The sequence below is a fragment of the Pogona vitticeps genome, chromosome 3 (assembly GCF_051106095.1).
Source record: "Pogona vitticeps strain Pit_001003342236 chromosome 3, PviZW2.1, whole genome shotgun sequence".
Lineage (NCBI taxonomy): Eukaryota > Metazoa > Chordata > Lepidosauria > Squamata > Agamidae > Pogona > Pogona vitticeps.
Window position 1 is genome coordinate 156,906,705 of NC_135785.1, and position 18,393 is coordinate 156,925,097.

Here is an 18,393-nt window from a genome sequence, read left to right on the forward strand (position 1 = left end):
AGGGTATCAATCTTGTCCCAATCTTGACTTATTTTTTTTTGCTGATAGTGATGTGTAGGCCTAGTAGTTCTTTGCCTGTGGAGTCCAGTTTTTTGCGGGTTGTGTGGATTCTTTCCCATAGGAGGGCATGTTCCAGGTGATCGTAGATGCAGTTGGCCTGTGGGGGAATGATGGTCCTTTTTGTCCTGAGGAAGGCTGGTATGGTTTTTGTGTCTCTGCAGCGTAGTAGAAATGTTAAGGAACATAGTAGGTGTGCTCTTTTGCTTCTGTTTCCAGTCTCTGGGTCTGTCTGACTGTTTCCTCCCCGTAGAGGCATTCAATGTATTCGCGAAAGCTTTCACGCCGGGATCTAATGGTTGTTGTGGGTTTTTCGGGCTCTTTGGCCGTGTTCTGAAGGTTGTCCTTCCTAACGTTTCGCCAGTCTCTGTGGCTGGCATCTTCAGAGGATAGCACTCTGTGCTCTGGTGAAGTTGGCTTGGGAGTGCAGTATTTATGGCTGTGATACTGCACTACATAAAATCCGCCATAGGGATAATCGTCCTGTGAGTCACCAAAACCCTCGCTGGACCCATTCGTCTAGCAGGTTTTTCATCCAGTGAGGCAATCGTCTAGCGAGGCACCACTGTATTAATTTCTCAAGCTCTAATGTATAGTCTTTTTGCATAATTAGTTTCTCTGTGTGTGCATGTGTGTTCATGTATGCTCCAATATGTTTGTGTTTAAACTTTAAAGGTTATAGATGCCAATGAGAAAAATATTTCATCTTTACAAAATAATAATAACTGAAGAATCATGGTTGACAGAAGCAGCCCTAGGCAGAGGAGCAACAATTTGTACGTACTCTGGATCCTGTCAACGTACACAAGGAATCAAAGAAGAGGGTATCATGCAAGTAGTCCATGTTGTGCTACAAAAGAAATCTGCAAACATAAAAAGAAACAAGATGACTGTTTTGCATGTCAGAATGACACAATTATCAAAACAAGTGATTATCTTAAGTGTGCACATGAGCAAAGTCTTGATGGTGAGATTATGAAGGTGCTACAAATATTACATTGATTATTAAATTTTGTTGTGATAGCTCTTAAGAATATATATTTGAAACTATGTGAGTTACCATGTTGCTTAACAACACAGTAACTGAGAAGTTCACAACCAGTTTCTGCTGATTATTTCAAGTCTCTATGTAAATATACTTTCTTCAGAATTTCAGGTCTTAATCACATCCACTTCTCTCTATCCTGTGGCGGAGAGTTTAGTAGACAAATAGCATCCAGCCACTCAGTTTTTAAGACAAATAATCAGTTCAGGGGAAATGACTGGCATAAAGCTGAGGCATTAATCAAGTCTCATTCAAGTTAAGTTCTGAAGCTTTTTGTTTAATTGGCCCTGCCATTTAATTAGCCCTCATGCCTCTCTGTTTAAGTACAGCCCTACTTATAAAATGATGTGATTCCAGCATAAGGAAAGTAGCTTGGCTCATTCCTTTCAACAGAGACTCATTGTTGACTTTGAAGATTATTATCTCAATCCAGCCACAAACACACAAATAACTGGATCCCACTGTTGCCACTGCTAGGGTATGTGACTATTTAGGAGTTGCTTCTCCTGCAGAGATGCTACCGGAAACTAAAGCAGAAGAAATCCTATTGATGTTCAAAGTCTTTTTCATGTACTTGGTTATTTATATGTTATATGTTATATGAAACCAGGTTTCTTCTTCTTCTTATATCTTTAGTGACAGAGACACCTGCTTTCTGATTCACTATCTAGCTATAAATTAAAACTTGTCACAATACTTCAATGAAAGTATGCTGGACTGGTTATCTTCCATGAAAGATCATCTGTACTCCAGAAGGCTGTCACACACTGATTACTTTTTGTATCAGGTGTGAGGTGGCCATACACTGCTAATTGCCTAATTAAGCAGCAATGACAGAGAAGGCATCAGCCAAAAAGACAGTTGCACCTTTACTGTCCCATTTGCCTTTAGCAGATCACAAAAGACTTGGAAGGGCCACTCTCCAAGATAGCCTCCCATTGGACAGAGGTAAATATCCAGTTGATACTGCCTCCCCACCACCACAAAATTGATTGTGTTATATGCTGTTAAGTCAGAATCAACATAAGGAGACCCTAGTAGGGTTTTCAATGTAATTGAAATATATAAGAAGCAGTTTTACCAGTTCTATTTCCCTCAGTGAGTTTAATGCCAAAGTGGGGATTCGAACCAGGTCTCCTGAGTCCTACTCCATCACTCTGTCCACTCCACCAACCCTGGCTAGCCAATCAAAATATTATCTCTGAAATAGAGATGTGGAGAAGTCATACTAATTTACTCATTCTTGCTGAGATGCCAAGCCTAACCACACACTGTGTTTGCTCCTGTTTAGGAGAGGTTTCAATTACCCTTTGACTCAGATTAGTGTAAAAGATTTGTCGCCTTCCTACTGCAACCACTAGGTAATATTATTTCGACTTTAATCTGACCCCAATTGGCTAAATCTAGTGAGTACTAAATTATCACCCTAATTCCAAGATGGAGGACTCGGACTTTCTGTGTGTGTCTGGCCCCGTGACTTTAAAACAACAGCTCTAACACAGCCTGCATCTATCCTGACTTACATCTGAGAAAGACGTGCCTGGTGAAATCCATCTTGTCAAGAGCTTTTGAACTTATGCACCCAGGTACACACCTAACAAAGTAAATGATCCTAATCCATGAAAGCTCTCAAAATTCTTGAATTTGCATTTCCTACTGAGAAATCGCTCGTTGTTTGTGCTAGCTTTAACAAATAGTCTTTGTTTATTTATTTTTTTAATTGGATAACATTGAACTGCTCCAACAATTTCCCAAGCTGGTCTGCTATGATCTATTTTGGCGGGACCTAAACAATTCACTAAGTTCAGTGAAGCCAAATGAAAACTGAATCTTATCAAGATCCAACACATTACTTTGTGTATTCTATTCTGTTGTCCTCAATTTGTTCTACCACTTATGTTTAATCTATATTTTGTCTTATGTTGCATACTGTGATTTCATGCCACTTAATGAACCAATGCTTTCTTATATTTTATTCTGTATTTCAGTTTTGTTATTGCTTTAATCAGTTAAAGCTTTATGAATCTCATCATCAACTTCACTATAATTGTCTGCAGTTAAAGTGAGATATGATGTCAGAAAGCACTAGAAGAAAAGAAGTAGAGTGTACTTAACTCAGTCAAGATCAAATCCCAGGGTCACTGCCTGTGTAAGTCTTTGAAATCTGTTCTCCTATTAATCTTATTTTTGACCACTTGAAAGTGTAGCATATTTGCTGTGCCATCCAGTTTTTTGTGATTTTAGAGCAGTGTAGCATGTAGAATGTTATTGCTCAGATCAGATAAAGTTTTATGAATCTTACCATAAACTACTCTTTAAACAATCAACTCCACTGTCTGTCTGAACCAAACAAAAACAGTACAATCGCACAGTAAAAAAAAACCCACTATCCATTAAAATCATTATATAATACTGTGGTCCCCAACCGTGGGTAACCCAGGTGTCCTTAGACTGCAACTCCCAGAAACTCCAGCCAGCAAAGACTTCTGGGAGTTGCAGTCTAAGAATACCTGGATTAACCAAAACTGGGATCCACTGTTACAATAGATTAAAATGCCTGGCTAAAACAGAACTTGAAAGTAATGAAATATATATAATTAGTTACTTGCAATTATTTTGCAGTAAACTAACATACAACCAAAGTACATTATGATGGTAACATAAGTAGTAATTTCATTTATTTTGTGGTACAACTGCACCAACATAAATTTGACCCAACTCCGGGAGGCAGTGGAAGACAGGGCCTGGCGTGCTCTGGTCCATGGGATCACAAAGAGCCGGACACGACTTAACGACTAAACAATAACAACCTAACTGCACCTATTTAAAACCCTTGTACACAAGAGTTAAACCCCCAACCTGCATTGAATGAGTTGTGGAGTATTTTCTTTTGCCAATGAAATCTCCAGTGTATTAAGGATGAGCTGCTGGAAAATATACTGCTCCTGTATTTCCTGATGCCTAGGAGAACTGCAGTATCCCTTTCCTAGATGGAATTTTGATTGTCACTGAAACAAGGAGAGCTTACTGAGAATCAGAATACATTGTCCCCCCACCCCAGAATAAAGAGGAAACATACAGTTGATGGGTTAGACTAGGGCCACTTTATTCAGCAGGTAATGATACCAAATGCTATTACCAATCAGGGGCCTGTGGTAGTGTGGGATCAGATTTGAGGCCAAAGGTCTCACTGGACCCCTTCCCCAACCTTTTACGGGTGAGTCCCATGCCCCATTGTTGCACTGTGCCTCAGACAGCTCAACGCTGGCTGGCACCTGATGCAACCTCTCTCGGGCCTATAAGCCCCTTCTCATTGGTGATCTCCAGCCCGGGGAGGGCCCCAACATGTCAGCTCCCCCAGCACTGTAACCTCACAATCCGCAGTGCCGTGAGGTCATCTGTGCTATCACCTCCCATGTACTCCCTGGTCACTGATCCTTGTTTTTTCTGCACTACCCACCACTGGAATGTGTTAGCCTAGCTATGCACCATTTCCCCCACCAAGCCAAGCAATTCAGCATGCAAGCCCCTCCGTAGGTCTCTCAAAATATTTCCATGTCCTGCTCAGACAAACGAACTCCATCACTTCTATACAGTTCCAGCCTATTCAAACAGATATCCGGGTGGCCTATTACAGTACACAAGCCCTTGCTCATTGCTCTACAAACTTCCTTATCAACTTTCTTCCTGACATGGTTAATACATTGTGGGTTGCATTCCACTCTCCAAACATAACGGGGGATCATGGTGGACCACACAATTCTCATAGCAGGGAGTCTGAATTTCCAGGCCTGGAAATCTCTCAGTATTTCCAAAATGACAGCCTTGCCACACCACTTGGTCAGAACATTGCCACCCAATTGAACCAACAATATATCTGGGGGCATACCCGAAACCCCAGAGGAGGCTGTACCCTGGAACTCCCCCCACAGCATCAACCTCCACCCTTTCCACTCCAGCCATGCTGCCGTAATGCTTGCCTTAATTACCTGTCATTCAGACACTATAATCCACTGGATAGTTCAGTGGTTTAGGTATCTGGCTGCAAAGCCAGAGTTTGGAAGTTCAAGTCTCCACTGTGCCTCCCAGAACAGCCAGCTTGTGTGGCCTTGGGCAAGCTACACAGTCCCACAATGCCCCCAGAAGAAGGGAATGTTAAACTACTTCTGAGTACTCTCTGCCTAGAAAATCCAGAAAATAGTCGACATAAGTCAGAATTGACTTGTCAGCACATTTTTTTAAAAAAATGCATGCATATGGCACAGTCCTTGAAAGTGTTCAGGAACCACAGCTGATGCATAGTAGTTTACACCAATATACTGATGGGGAGATTTAGTTCCATTCCTTCCACACCTCATTTGGAACTAAACTTGTGAAGATTGTACCTTAAGTGCAAAGGTAACAAGGAAACTTGAAAGGAGGGCAGCCAATGAAGTCATTAACCCTGCTAATGAAGCCATTTTTCTTCTGGATCATTGAGACCAGAGCATGTTGCTATCTGAAGCAAAATCACAACAACTCAAACACACCTGCCAGTTGCACCTACTGAATGTTTGAGCATTTATGACTAGCTTGTGAAGTGACATGATTCAGTGTGACCATTCTAGGCCATTTCGCCAAGGAAACATCTGTCAACTGTCATTTTGCTTTCCAGTCACTTCTGAATGTCCACATAAGTGTTATTTATTTTACACTTGCCCCCATAAACAGAGCAAACAATTGTGAAGGGAGCATGGAGGAATTAAGCACCTGAAAACACAAGAACAAAATGGTTTTCCAGACCTTTGGAAAACATTAGTTCCTGCTGATTAGCAGTGAAATTGGAATGCCACAATTTGTCATGAAAATTTAAAATGAAAGAGAAGGCCCAGCAACTTTCTAAATTAGAATGGCTTAAGGAAGAAGATTGAATGAACCTGCAGTGCGCAAAGCAGAGTCTAGGCTTGGGAATTTCATTAAGGTCAGTTTTATGAACACCTCATTTACCTTTCTGCTATCAGTCAGAATGTGCAGAATATAATTAAAATGACATCTCTTACTCTCAATGACAGAAAGGATAAGCAAGAAATTTGCTTCTCAAAGAGGCATTACTAGATTATAGTTCATGCTTAATTATTTAAATGCCACACTAGGACAGAATGCTGAGGCAAATAAAAACAGCTATAGATGCTCCTCCAAATTACGAAAAGATTAAACACTTTGCAAAAGCAAACTAATGCCTTTTTAATTTTAATTTCGGGCAGGAAGACATATTGACTTACAAAACGATTTTCTGAGACAAAACTTTCTTTTGCTGAGGGCAGTTGCATGGAAAGAGGAGAATGAACATGGTGAAAATTTGTATCCATGAAGCTCTTTGCTTCCTTCTCTTTTTATAAATTGAATATGAATTATACATAAAAGCTCATTAAACATGCCCTTTCTTTTTCCTCAGATATGGGATTCCGTCAGCAGTGGTGTTACTGTTTGTGCCACTGCAGCTCTCTGCATCAAGTTCATCATCATCATCATCATCAGCTTAGAACTGCAGAGCAGGAAGGGACCCAATGGACCATCACGTCCAGCCCCTGTCAAGAAGGCACACTGAGGAACTGAACTCCCAACCTCTGGCTCCTCAGCCAGAGACCTAAACCTACCTCTGTGGGACTGGGTGCACAATTGTTTCTCAGAGACGGGCTATGATCAGGCCTTGCATCTTGGGCCTCGGTGCATCCCTGTTGTAATACCTTAGTGCGCTGGATTTTATTCATGTGAATGTGCCTCTTCTTGCACAGCACTAGTAGAAACCAGTCTACCACTGGTAGTGCAGGATTAGCCACTGGTCTATCCATGCGTCACTGATGGCAACAAGGCAAATGGGGATGAATTCCTTGCTGTTTTTAAAATCATACAGCACGTACTGCACCAAAAAAGTTTTAGTACTACAAAACAAATAAGAAGGAAAAATAAGATTAGAGCCATTCCAATAATTGCCCAAAGAAGGATGCCGTTTTTCTCCTCCCTAGAATAACCCTGGGTGGAATGAATACAAGGACAATAGAAGCCACCTGCTTGGAAGAGCTTCATCTGGGCCTTTCTGCCACCATTAGTGATGTTACAACTGTATTTTTCTCAGCAGACTTGGTTATAACAATATTTACAATAATAATTCTCTGGTTTTGGTACCCAGATGTCTTCAATTTTAACCCTCAGGAGCTGCAATCAACTTGACCATTGGCAACGGATTCTGGGAGGTAAAGGACATCTAGAGAGCAAAAGTTGTTGAAAGACACTGACTTGCAGCTTTCCTAGATTATCTGAAGTTTGCAGGATGACATGGATCCAGCAAATACATATAGACTATCCATAAAGATAGATTTTTCCCCATCCAATAGGATGAATGGAGGCATAGGGATGGAAAAGAAATTCTTTGTAGCCTAAAATTTCTTTTTTTTTTTCAAATGTATATAGTTTGTGCTCCGAAAAAACAATTAATGCTGCTGTGCATGCTTTTAATTTTTCTTAAATGAGAAAATGTACATGACTGAAAATGTCTTCAGGATCACATCCATCCAAGGTACTAAAGGAGCTTGCAGGTGTATTCTTAGAGTCTCTGTTTATCACCATTCAGAGTTTATGGAGAAAAATTAAGATGCCTGAAGACTGGAGGTAAGCAAATGTCAGCATTTTCTTTGAAAAGACAGAGGGAGGTATTGGCAACTGCTGACCAGTGGGCTTGATGTCAACACCAAGAAATGCTCTAGAACAGACTATTAAATAGTCAGGCTGTGAGCACTTAACAAAGTATGATTTCTAACACTTAACATGAGTTTCTCTAAAGAAAGTCATACCAGACTAATCTTATCTCTCTCTTTTTTTTAATAGAGTCACTAACTTGGTAGATAAGGGGAATGCTGTTGATGCAGTGTGTCTTTATTTCAGCAAGGCTTTTGACAAGGTCACTCCTCCTTCTTCTGGAAAAACTGATAAAATATAAACTATATGATGTGAATTTGTACCTGGTTGACATGCTACACCCAAAGAGTGTTCATTAATGGTTCCTTACCCTGGAGGAAAATAACAATAGGGTGTTGTGGGGTTCTCTCTTAGGCCTGATGTTGTTCAGTATCTTTAAAGATGAGAAGAAAATGCTTATTAAATTTTCAGATAACATCAACATTTGAGGAGTAGCTAATATATCAGGATTCAAAATAACCTTAGCAGATTAGAGAACTGGGCCAATAGAAACAAAATCAATTTTAGTAAGGAACATGTAAAGCACTGCATTTAGTCAGGAAAAATTAGATGCATAAATACAGGATAGACAAAAGCTGGCTTAAAAGCACTACATATGAAAAGGATTTAATAGTTGCAATCAATGCCACATGTTACTAATTTAGTCCCTGCTGATTGCATCAAGACATGAGGATAACTATCTTTATCTAGGATATAGTTTGAATTTAATCTCTGTTTTACAAATGTGAAAGTGTGCAGGGAAACAATTCTCAATTCCTGTAGAAGTGATTAGGTGATTCACATCCTTGTGAACTATTGATTTCCCAGATTTATTTCCTAAGCAGACTGCAGTATTCTGAAATAAGCACTGCAATATGCTTCACATGGAGATAGTTAATTTAATTTACTGCTTGATAGGGTGCCATTCATCCAGAGTGGAAAACGATGCTATACAATGATTTAAGGCCATCCAAAAATAAAGTTCTTCCAGTGAAGTTCATTTTAAGAATGAATATGAATTTTGCCCAAGTGGTTTTCTAAAGCAATGTTGTTTATTTGTTTAAAACATGCAGCACTGAATGAAAACAAAGATCTAACAGCTAATTGGCACTGTCATTCTGTGTTATCAAATATTTCTAACCCTCCTCATGCTAAACATAGGCAGGGGTTTTTGGCACAGTTTTTATTATTTGTTTTTCTGTACAACATGGAGACCAACTAAATGAATGAGTCGGTGTGCACTGATTCTTCCCACATTCAGTGTGGGTTTTTTTAAACTTTCATACACAAGGCTTAAATAACCACAACAACCAAACTTACACTGAGTGAGTCGTGGAATATTTTCTGGCCCCATGAGAATTTGAATGTCTGAAATCCAACCTGGAAATCTGTTTTCAGCCCAGTTTGCCTCTTAGGAGGAGGTCCTCTTATTTCTGCTAAAAGCTGACTCCAAACTAATAGATCTTTCTCGCTCCCAGTGTAAGCCTGGTCCTTTGTGTAGCTGATGATGCAAATCCTTCATAGCCTTGCACAGTTGCTGCAGAAATGTGCGTCCATGTGCTACCACTTTACAGACAAAGTTTAGGTACCCTATTATCTCCAGGAGCTCTCTTAGCGACACCTTTCATCTTTACCATAGTGTTGCTATCCCAGTCATAAACTCCGCTAGGTGCTTGTCAAGCAGCCTTGATGTTTCCTACATCGTGTCCATCTCTATCCCTAGTAAAGTGAGGGATGTGGTTGGGCCTTCCGTTTTTTCTTTGGTTAGGAGTAGTCCCAGCCTTCTGATGATGCCTGAAAGCTATTTAGGGTGAACCTGCACCTTCTTGAGTTCCTTTCCCTAATTGGGCTGGTTCCCTTTTCCAGGAGTGTCCATGCCGCTGTTGGGCTTTTAACTGCCTCCTGTGCCTTTGTTCTGGCACTAGACACCAGCCCAATTTCCCATCCTGCAATTATTAAATCTCATTTTGAATATGTATGTAATCTGACTGGGACAATTGCAATAACCAACTAACACCCTAGACCCCACAAGGTGTGTCACAGTGCCCAATTTTGTGTTCCTATTCAATTTAATGGATTTTTTAAAATCACCAGACCCACACCAGCCAACAGCCATTATAATGAATGATGCATCTAAGATACAGTATAGCGACAGCTACTCAACAACTGTGTCAATGAATCAGAATGTCATAATCAGAGAATCATAATGATGACCATACCAGGAGAAGGCTTCTTTGCCCTTTAGATATTCAGTAGAGGTAAGATGACATATTTGGATAAGAGCTCCCAGAATCTCCCTAGCCAGAAGTCTGGGAGATGTCATTCAAACAAGTGACATTCTCGGGCTCTGTTTTTAGGTATACATCTACACACCCACAACCTGACCAGTTCACTGCCTCTTCTTCCACAACTGTCATTCTGTTTGCAGTAATTCAAACAAGATGCTGGCCTGAATGAGACATCCCATGTTACTTTCCTCTTTCTTTTTTCTTTTTTTTTAAATTGAATACCAGCAACTTGAGACTGAAGTCACTAATGAGCAAAGTATGGGCAAGAAGGATGTTCTTATTTTTTTTTTCCTCCACTGTGTTTTCGCATGATCCAAACTGCCGCATTTACTTTTGATTTTGCATTATGGGATAATTTTTCACAATTGGGTTTGGGACTGATTTCAACTCAGTAGTCTCTGAATCAGTCTGAAACCAATTAGTCTGTTTTAAGAATTCCCAAACTGGGGTCCAGATCAAATATTTTGATTGAAGTACCGTTCTAGCAGAGGTACCCAATGTGGTGTAGTGGATAGAGTGATGGACTGGGACTCCTGAAACCTGGTTCATATCCCCACTTGGCTGCAGAAACTCACCCAGGTGTGTGTGGACCTGGTAAAACTGCTCCTTAAATACCTCACTTACCTATTAGGGTTGCTTAAAGTTGGTTCCAGCTTGACAGTTCATAACTAACTAACGGACAAAATGGAATGAGAACAGCAAAAAGAGCGTTGTTAAAGGTTATCTACTAGTGCTTTTTGCCACCTTCTGGGTTAATGGAGGAGGGTATACATTCAGAGTGTAAAGAGGAAAAAAAAATACTTCCAACCCTTGCATTTTAACTGCAAAGCAAGTTGCTGTGATCCTTCCTGCCCAGTGTCCTCCTTCACAAGTTTGACTGCATGTACTGTCATGCCAATTCTCATTACTGGAGGATGGGAGAATTAATAAGGAGTAGAGAGGATAATAACAACAACAAAATTAGAGGAAAAGACTCAGAACCTCTAATATCTTTTTAAATATTATTTGTAAAACTTTGGTATTGGCTCCCAGTACAACAATGTTTGGAAAACTCAACAGTGGCCAGAGGACTGGAAAAGATCAGGCTACATTCCAATCCCAAAGAAGAGCAGTGCCAAAGAGTGCTCCAATTTCACACACTAGCAAGGTTATCCTCAAAATCCTCCAAGGTAGACTTCAGCAGTTTGTGGACCAAGAACTCCCAGAAGTACAAGCTGGATTTCGAAGGGGCAGAGAAACTAGAGACCAAATTGCTAACATGCGCTGGATTATGGAGAAAGTCAGAGAGTTCCAGAAAAACATCCACCTCTGCTTAATTGACTATGCAAAAGCCTTTGACTGTGTGGACCAAAACAAACTATGGCAAGTCCTTAAAGAAATGGGAGTGCCTCACCACCTTATCTATCTCCTGAGAAATCTATATGTGGGACAGGAAGCAACAGTTAGAACTGGATATGGAAAAACTGATTGGTTCAAAATTGGGAAAGGAGTATGACAAGGTTGTATAATTGATGCTTTTGAATTGTGGTGCTGGAGAAGACTCTTGAAAGTCCCCTGGACTGCAAGGAGAACAAACCTATCCATTCTAAAGGAAATCAACCCTGAGTGCTCACTGGAAGGACAGATCCTGAAGCTGAGGCTCCAACACTTTGGCCATCTCATGAGAAGAGAAGACTCCCTGGAAAAGACCCTGATGTTAGGAAAGTGTGAAGGCAAGAGGAGAAGGGGACGACAGAGGATGAGATGGTTGGACAGTGTAATCGAAGCCACCAGAATGAATTTGACCCAACTCCGGGAGGCACTGGAAGACAGGAGGGCCTGGCGTGCTCTGGTCCATGGGGTCACAAAGAGTCAGACATGACTAAACAACAACAACAATGATTGTTGTTAAGATGTCATCAGCTTGTTGGAAACAATTCTAGATTCTGTCTGATAAATGTTGCCATCTGAACATTTCTGTACTCGGTTTGCAGTCCCAATCTTACCTTCTATTCTTAGCATTATGAAAGTTGGGGTTATTCTACAAGGCACTTTCTAAGGGAAATCCTACTACAGGATAATTTCCGAAAAAGAAGTATTGTTGCATTTTTCTGTTTAGTGTATGTTAAAAAACACATCACTGCAATTTCAAGTTACCAAAATATGTACAGTAATACTTAACTATCTTCAGAGAACTCATGTGATTTTCTTAGGCAGTCATCTGTATCCTACAATTTTAAATGGCTTTGTCACATTTCTGTATTTGTTACAGCATAGCAGAGGATCCCTACTGGAAAATAATGTATATGTTCCTATGTAACTTCAGTATGGATAGGTCTATCAAAAACACTCGCATAAAGTATTATATTTTTTTCTCTAGGAGGAGCTTTATCCTAATTTAAACCTGCAGAATGAAGTCTTCATTGGTTTGGAATAGAAGGCCAACACTATGAGAAGCTCATGTGAAACGTTAGACAAGGAAATCAAAACTGGTTTCCTGCTTTTGAAGACTATGACATTTGAGCCTGAGGCCCCCCAGGCAGAAAAAAGAACTGTAATCATTCTCAATTGAATGAAATGAACAGTTTGGTACAATCTGGTCTTTGATGCCAGCCTTGCTAATCTTGGTCAGAGTGGACTCTTGGGGTTACAAGGTCTCAATTTTGGCCCTTTGAGTCAGATTTTGGGTTCCATTTTCCAGATTACAGGCTTTGACTCTGAAATCTCAGGGAATGCAATGCTGTTGACAGTCCTAGTCTGGAGTTCATGTTCATGGCTTTTAGGACAGGCCATTTACACGGGAGCTAAAGGACTGCTATCTTTTTCCTTCTCTTTGTTCTAGAACGCTGCTGCTCGAATCTAAATTTATCATAGCGTCTCTGTCTAATGCTTCGGAACCTTGTTACTTGTCTGAACATCTTCTGCCTAGTTTGGCTCCCCATCTGACTTGGTTCTCACAGATGGAATCCCAGAAAGCATCCGCTAGAATCTAGGCTTTCTCAGAGGTGGCACCCCGCTTGTGGAATGCTCTCCTCCAGGAGTTATGACAAACAGAATATTGCTGTAGGAGTGTTTAAAAGAAAAACAGAAAAGAGAAAAGAGGGTATTTTTCATATAGTCCATCTTCTCTTTGCAAGTGCCTCTAAAATATAAATGATTTGTGCTTATAAGAGGGGTACACAAACATTTTGTGTTTCTTTCATGTTCCTTCTTTCATTTAACCTTTTGATACTCTTTCACCTTCTTTCAAATCACTGAGAATCAATCAATCAATCAATCAATCAATCAATCAATCAATCAATCAATCTTTCTTTCTTTCTTTCTTTCTTTCTTTCTTTCTTTCTTTCTTTCTTTCTTTCTTTCTTTCTTTCTGCTGCTCCATTAGTGCAAACACTCGCTGGCTGGCTCACAACACATCAAATGATCACTAAAATCAACAATACAAAATTGCAGTACACAATAAATACAATAAAACCATGTGACTAGCTAAAAACTTGCATTTAAATAAAATTAACAAATCTAAAACAAATTTGTACATGTCAGATTAATTCTGAAAAGCACTAATAAAGGACAGTTTTATATATTTGATTTTATTATGAAAAAATAAGAGGGACGGCACCTGTCAAACCTCTGTTAGAAGCTTGTTCCAGAGGAAAGGGGCCATGACCTAGAAAGCATGGCTCTTGGTTTTAGATCTTTTCACCAGCTTGAGGGTCACTATTTTTAACCTTGAGAACTGCAAGGAATGGTTGGGACTGATAGATGTTTTGTGTAAGAGACGTTCCAACAAATACTGAGGTCCTAAACCATTAAGGGCTTCATAAGTCATGTCCAGCACCTTGAATTGGGCACAGAAATTAACAGGGTACCAACAAAGGTGTGCCAAGACTGGAGATATGTGCTCATAACTGCTGATACCTATGATCAGTTCGGCAGCAGCATTTTGGAACTGCTGAAGTTTCTGTTCTAACTTTGATAGCAGTCCTACGTAAAGACTATTAGAGTAATCTATTTTAGAGATTACCAGTGCATAGACCACTGTTGTTAGGCTCTTTTTATCCAGTTACGGGTGCAGTTGGGCAATTGGACAAAGTTGAGGAAAGACACTCTTTACGACAGGAGATATCTGTGCCTCCATAGAGAGAGATTTGTCCACAAGTACACCCAAGCTGATCTTTCAGGAGGAGTGTAACCCTGTTGGGGCCAGGTAAATATCCCTGTAACTGGTCCAACAATCCTCCCAACAGTAGGCTCTCCATCTCATCTGGATTCAGTTTTAGTTTACTGGCCCTCATCTAGTCCAATATTGATGGTAGGCAGCACTCAAGAACCTGCACATTATCACCTGCAAATGAAAGATGGAACTGTATGACATCTTCATACTGATGACAACAAATTCAAAGTTTCCATATGACTTTTCCCAGCAGTTTCATATAGATATTGAAAAGCAATGGGGAAGCAGCTGAACCCTGAGAGACAGTGTAACAGAGGTCCCAAGGGATGGACATCACCTCCTTAAGCTGTACCATCTGAGACTGGCCCATAAGGAAAGACTGAAATCACCAAAGAATGGATTCCCCAAATCCTAAACTCAATAGCCATCTCAGAAGGATATTGTGGTCAACATTATGAAAGGCCGCCGAAAGATCCAGGAGGACCAGTAGGGTTACACTTTGGCAACAAGCCTATAGTTATTAAAATAATGAATTTGGTTTCTTTGGGATGGGCCTTATAATGATTTTCTTTAAATGGAAAGACTGGTTTTTTTGTCCAAAAGAGACTACATGAAAAACTTCTACCTGTTGTTTGGAAGCCACCTCAATTAGTTGGGTATTGTGGTTTCTTTGCAAGGGCCGTCAGAAGCCAGCCTATCAGAACATCCAGGGCTGCAGGAATTTTGAATGGGGAAAATAGCCTAGAACTTAGAAGGGAGTTCTGTTTGCTTCTGTCACTCCTTTGGGGGACTGCTGCATGCTGAGATCTTGGTACCCTCCATCTTGGATTGCTTCCTGCCTGCTGGATCCTTTGCTTTTTTGCCTTTTTCCTGCTTTAATTCCTCACCCCTGTTTTAGTTTGTTATTGCTTGGCTTGGTTGTTTACTCTCTTTGATTATTTTTATTACTTGCTTCCCTGTCTGTACCTGCCTGCTGGACTCAAAGAATAGAAGATAAGGCATGAAGGGGTAGTGGGGGGACAAAAAAATACAATATTCTAGTACTTATGGTAGGGTGGCGCTTTGATCATATTTTTTGCCTTTATTTGCCTGTCACTTTTTCTTGGTTTTAGGAGAGGGGCTGTGCATGTCTTTTTTGTGTTGTTGTTTTTCCCTTGTGTCTGTGGATGTGGGTGCTTTTCTTGTTTGGATATTTAGTTGTTACCTAGTATATTTATTGTGCACTGACTCTGTTTTGTAGGAGGCAGTGTTTTGTTTTCTTCTGCAAAATGTCTGAGTTCGAGGTGGTCTCTGTGATGGGATATGATGGGTATGGGCACAACTTAGGGCAATTCTCTCTTGTTTTTGGTGTTGTTGTTTGTTGCTTTGATGAGTGGGTATCACTGTGTACCAGGCAGCCAGTGACTGGCTGGCTGGTGCTTCCTTGCCTTTTTTTCTACTGTGCTGCCACCCCTAATGCATTATTGTGATGGGTGAATGGCATGGAACCCAGACAGTTATTTTGAATGTGTAATAGTATAAACTATGGCTGTGTAATTCTAATGATAATTGTTCTTTTTCATTTACTGTTGCTTTCTTTTCAAGTAGACTGAGTCTCTGCCACCTTGCCTCTGCTGTTTTAAAGGGTTATTTAGGGCTTTGGAGTGCTAGAAAAGGCACAACACAAACGGGAAACCTATAAATGGCTTTCCTTTTTATGTAAAATTAAAGGACTAGTACATAAAAAAAATACAAAAACAAAAAAGGCACCCACTTAAAGGTCCCCAAATATAAGAAACACTAAGTGTTTCCCCCTGTACATCCCTAGTCATAGTTATTCCATTACGTTATAATAGCTGTGAATTATTTTTTACTAATCTAGCTGAGACCCGTTATTCATTCATTCATTCATCTTTAATAGCAGAAATAATCCACCTCACTGTACATGTGTGTGTGTGTGTGTGTGTGCATGTGTGTGTGTGTGTGTGTGTGTGTGTGTGTGTGTGTGTGTGTGTGTGTGTGAGAGAGAGAGAGAGAGAGAGAGAGAGAGAGAGAGAGAGATACAATGAAATGTGAACAATAAATAGCCATATCTTGGTGTCTCTAGGTCATCGGGGGCCAGTGTTATAGCCATTTAAAGTGCAGATGAATTGACAAATCTATTTGTCGATTTGTCAAAGAATATTTGTATATTCGTATTCATTGATTTGTTAACCTTGATGAATAACAGATCAGAACAAATCACCATTTTTTATTCATCCCCATCTCTAGTCAGGATGGAAAGATAGAGCCAAAAAATAGAGAGTTGTGTTTTAAAAAATTGTAGATATAACACTAATTTATCTTTTGGTTCCTAGAAACTGCTACTGTAATGAATTAATTTTAAAAAAATACTTTCCAAGTTCTCCATTCACCTACTTGTTCAATCAGGACTAGTACCAGAATACAAATGAACTATGCAATACTTCATCCAGGGTGGCATGTGGATAAGGACAATGTTTTGCTGCAGCTTACTGAAGACAGAACACTCTCTAATGCCAGCATGGTTCCTGTGTGCTCAAAATATTCTGCATCATAAGCTTTATGGTATTTTCTATCTGATGTGTGCTTCTCTTTTCCCTGTTGATATAGTTCAACTCTTTCATCTCTTCTGGAAGCCCCATTAGAACTAGTTTTGCCTGCCTGGGAAGACAGCAGGACTAGATCTTATGACTACAAACACATTGTCTCCAGCTAAGGAGTTAAACAAATAGCAAATGACAGACTCGTATACTTGAAATTTCCTTTTCTACCGTCAGGGGAATTGGGACCTCTTCAAGGTTATTTGATCTTCAAGGTTATTTGAGAGCCATACTAGCCACTGAAACGTAGGCTGTTGCTTCCTGTTGAGTGGTAAAATGTAGCAGACATAAATTCTTGGAGACACTGGGCATAAAGCATTTGCCTCACCACATTCTACCCATTTGAACTCTGCTAGGGACAACAATCCTTTCAGACAATGGTATTGTTAGCAAATAGTGGCTGCGCCGCTCTGCTCTGGGTTGTGTATTGCTTTGTTGAACAATCTAGAAGGATGTCGAAAAGCACTGATTTACCCTTCTGCCTGAGCCTTGAAATGTCTTGATGAGAACATTTGAAAATTGTCAAATCATTCTCGAATATATCCCTGCACAACTATCAGTTGAAAGATGCCCTTGAAACAACCAGATCGTGGTCTGTTTTGACTGAAAAGATGAAAGGAATGAAACACCCTAATTTCCTTTATGTAATCTGGTGCATATTTAAATGATGGATCTCTCAAAATGCCAGAGATGACACTGGGTTACTTAAGAAAAAGCCTTGCTGATCATATAAACAATGAAACTAGAAAATTCTTTTGACACTTCAGGCTAATGTTTGTGACCCTTCAGCCTGTTGCTGCTGCCCACTTTCACTCTGGACTAATTATTTTTGTCAGGCCACATTTGCATGAACTTTCCAGAATTCAGTGGGCTCCCACATCACAGTAAGTAGGTGAAGCATTGCAGCCTGAGACAGTTTGTTCCAGGCACAGGCAATAGTTCAAAATGGCAATATACAGAAACCTAAATAGGAGTAGGTGATAGAAATTGTGCTCGTATGGGCTCCATTCTGTGGACGCCAAATTCTAAAGAGAAAACTAATGCCCGCTGTCTGGACAAGTAGCTCTCACATAAACTAGGCCTCTCTCTTCCTTTTCATGGACAACTGGATTTCTCCTATGGGTTTAGCCCTGTTCAGCCTTTGCCTTTCCGAACTGTCATTGCCAGCATGCAGAAAGCAAGAACTGAGAGGTGGAGCTAAAGTGTACCCCTTTTCATGTATTTACTTGATCATATCTGTTTTGCCCCAGCTCTGCAGTCTGAAGCCATGCAATGGTGTTGTTTGTTTTGTTATTGACGAAGAAAAGAGATGGTGGCAGTGGCTGGCACAAGGTAAACTCTGCAGTCTCAAGCCGTGGGATGGGGCGATGCCTGGACAGGTTTTTGGGCCCCATCGGGGCACTGGCAGCAGCAAAGTAGAGTGTGTTGCCCCATCGGGCACTCAGGCACACAGCATCCGGAAAGCAGGCTCTTTTGGGCCCCATCGGAGCATGAGGCAAAAGGCAGCCGTGGAAGACTCTGATCTTCAGCAACATC

General features: G+C 40.4%; 1 long non-coding RNA gene across 2 annotated transcripts in view; it reads left to right on the top strand.

Annotated features, from left to right (window-relative positions):
- LOC144588469 (uncharacterized) overlaps nucleotides 1-17,210 on the top strand; it is an 89,896-nt gene extending 72,686 nt beyond the window's left edge. For both annotated transcript variants that reach the window (XR_013544043.1, XR_013544044.1), the window contains exon 3: nucleotides 733-17,210. This is a non-coding gene — a long non-coding RNA (uncharacterized LOC144588469). The remainder of the gene's footprint in view (nucleotides 1-732) is intronic.
- Nucleotides 17,211-18,393: the final 1,183 nt, after the last annotated feature.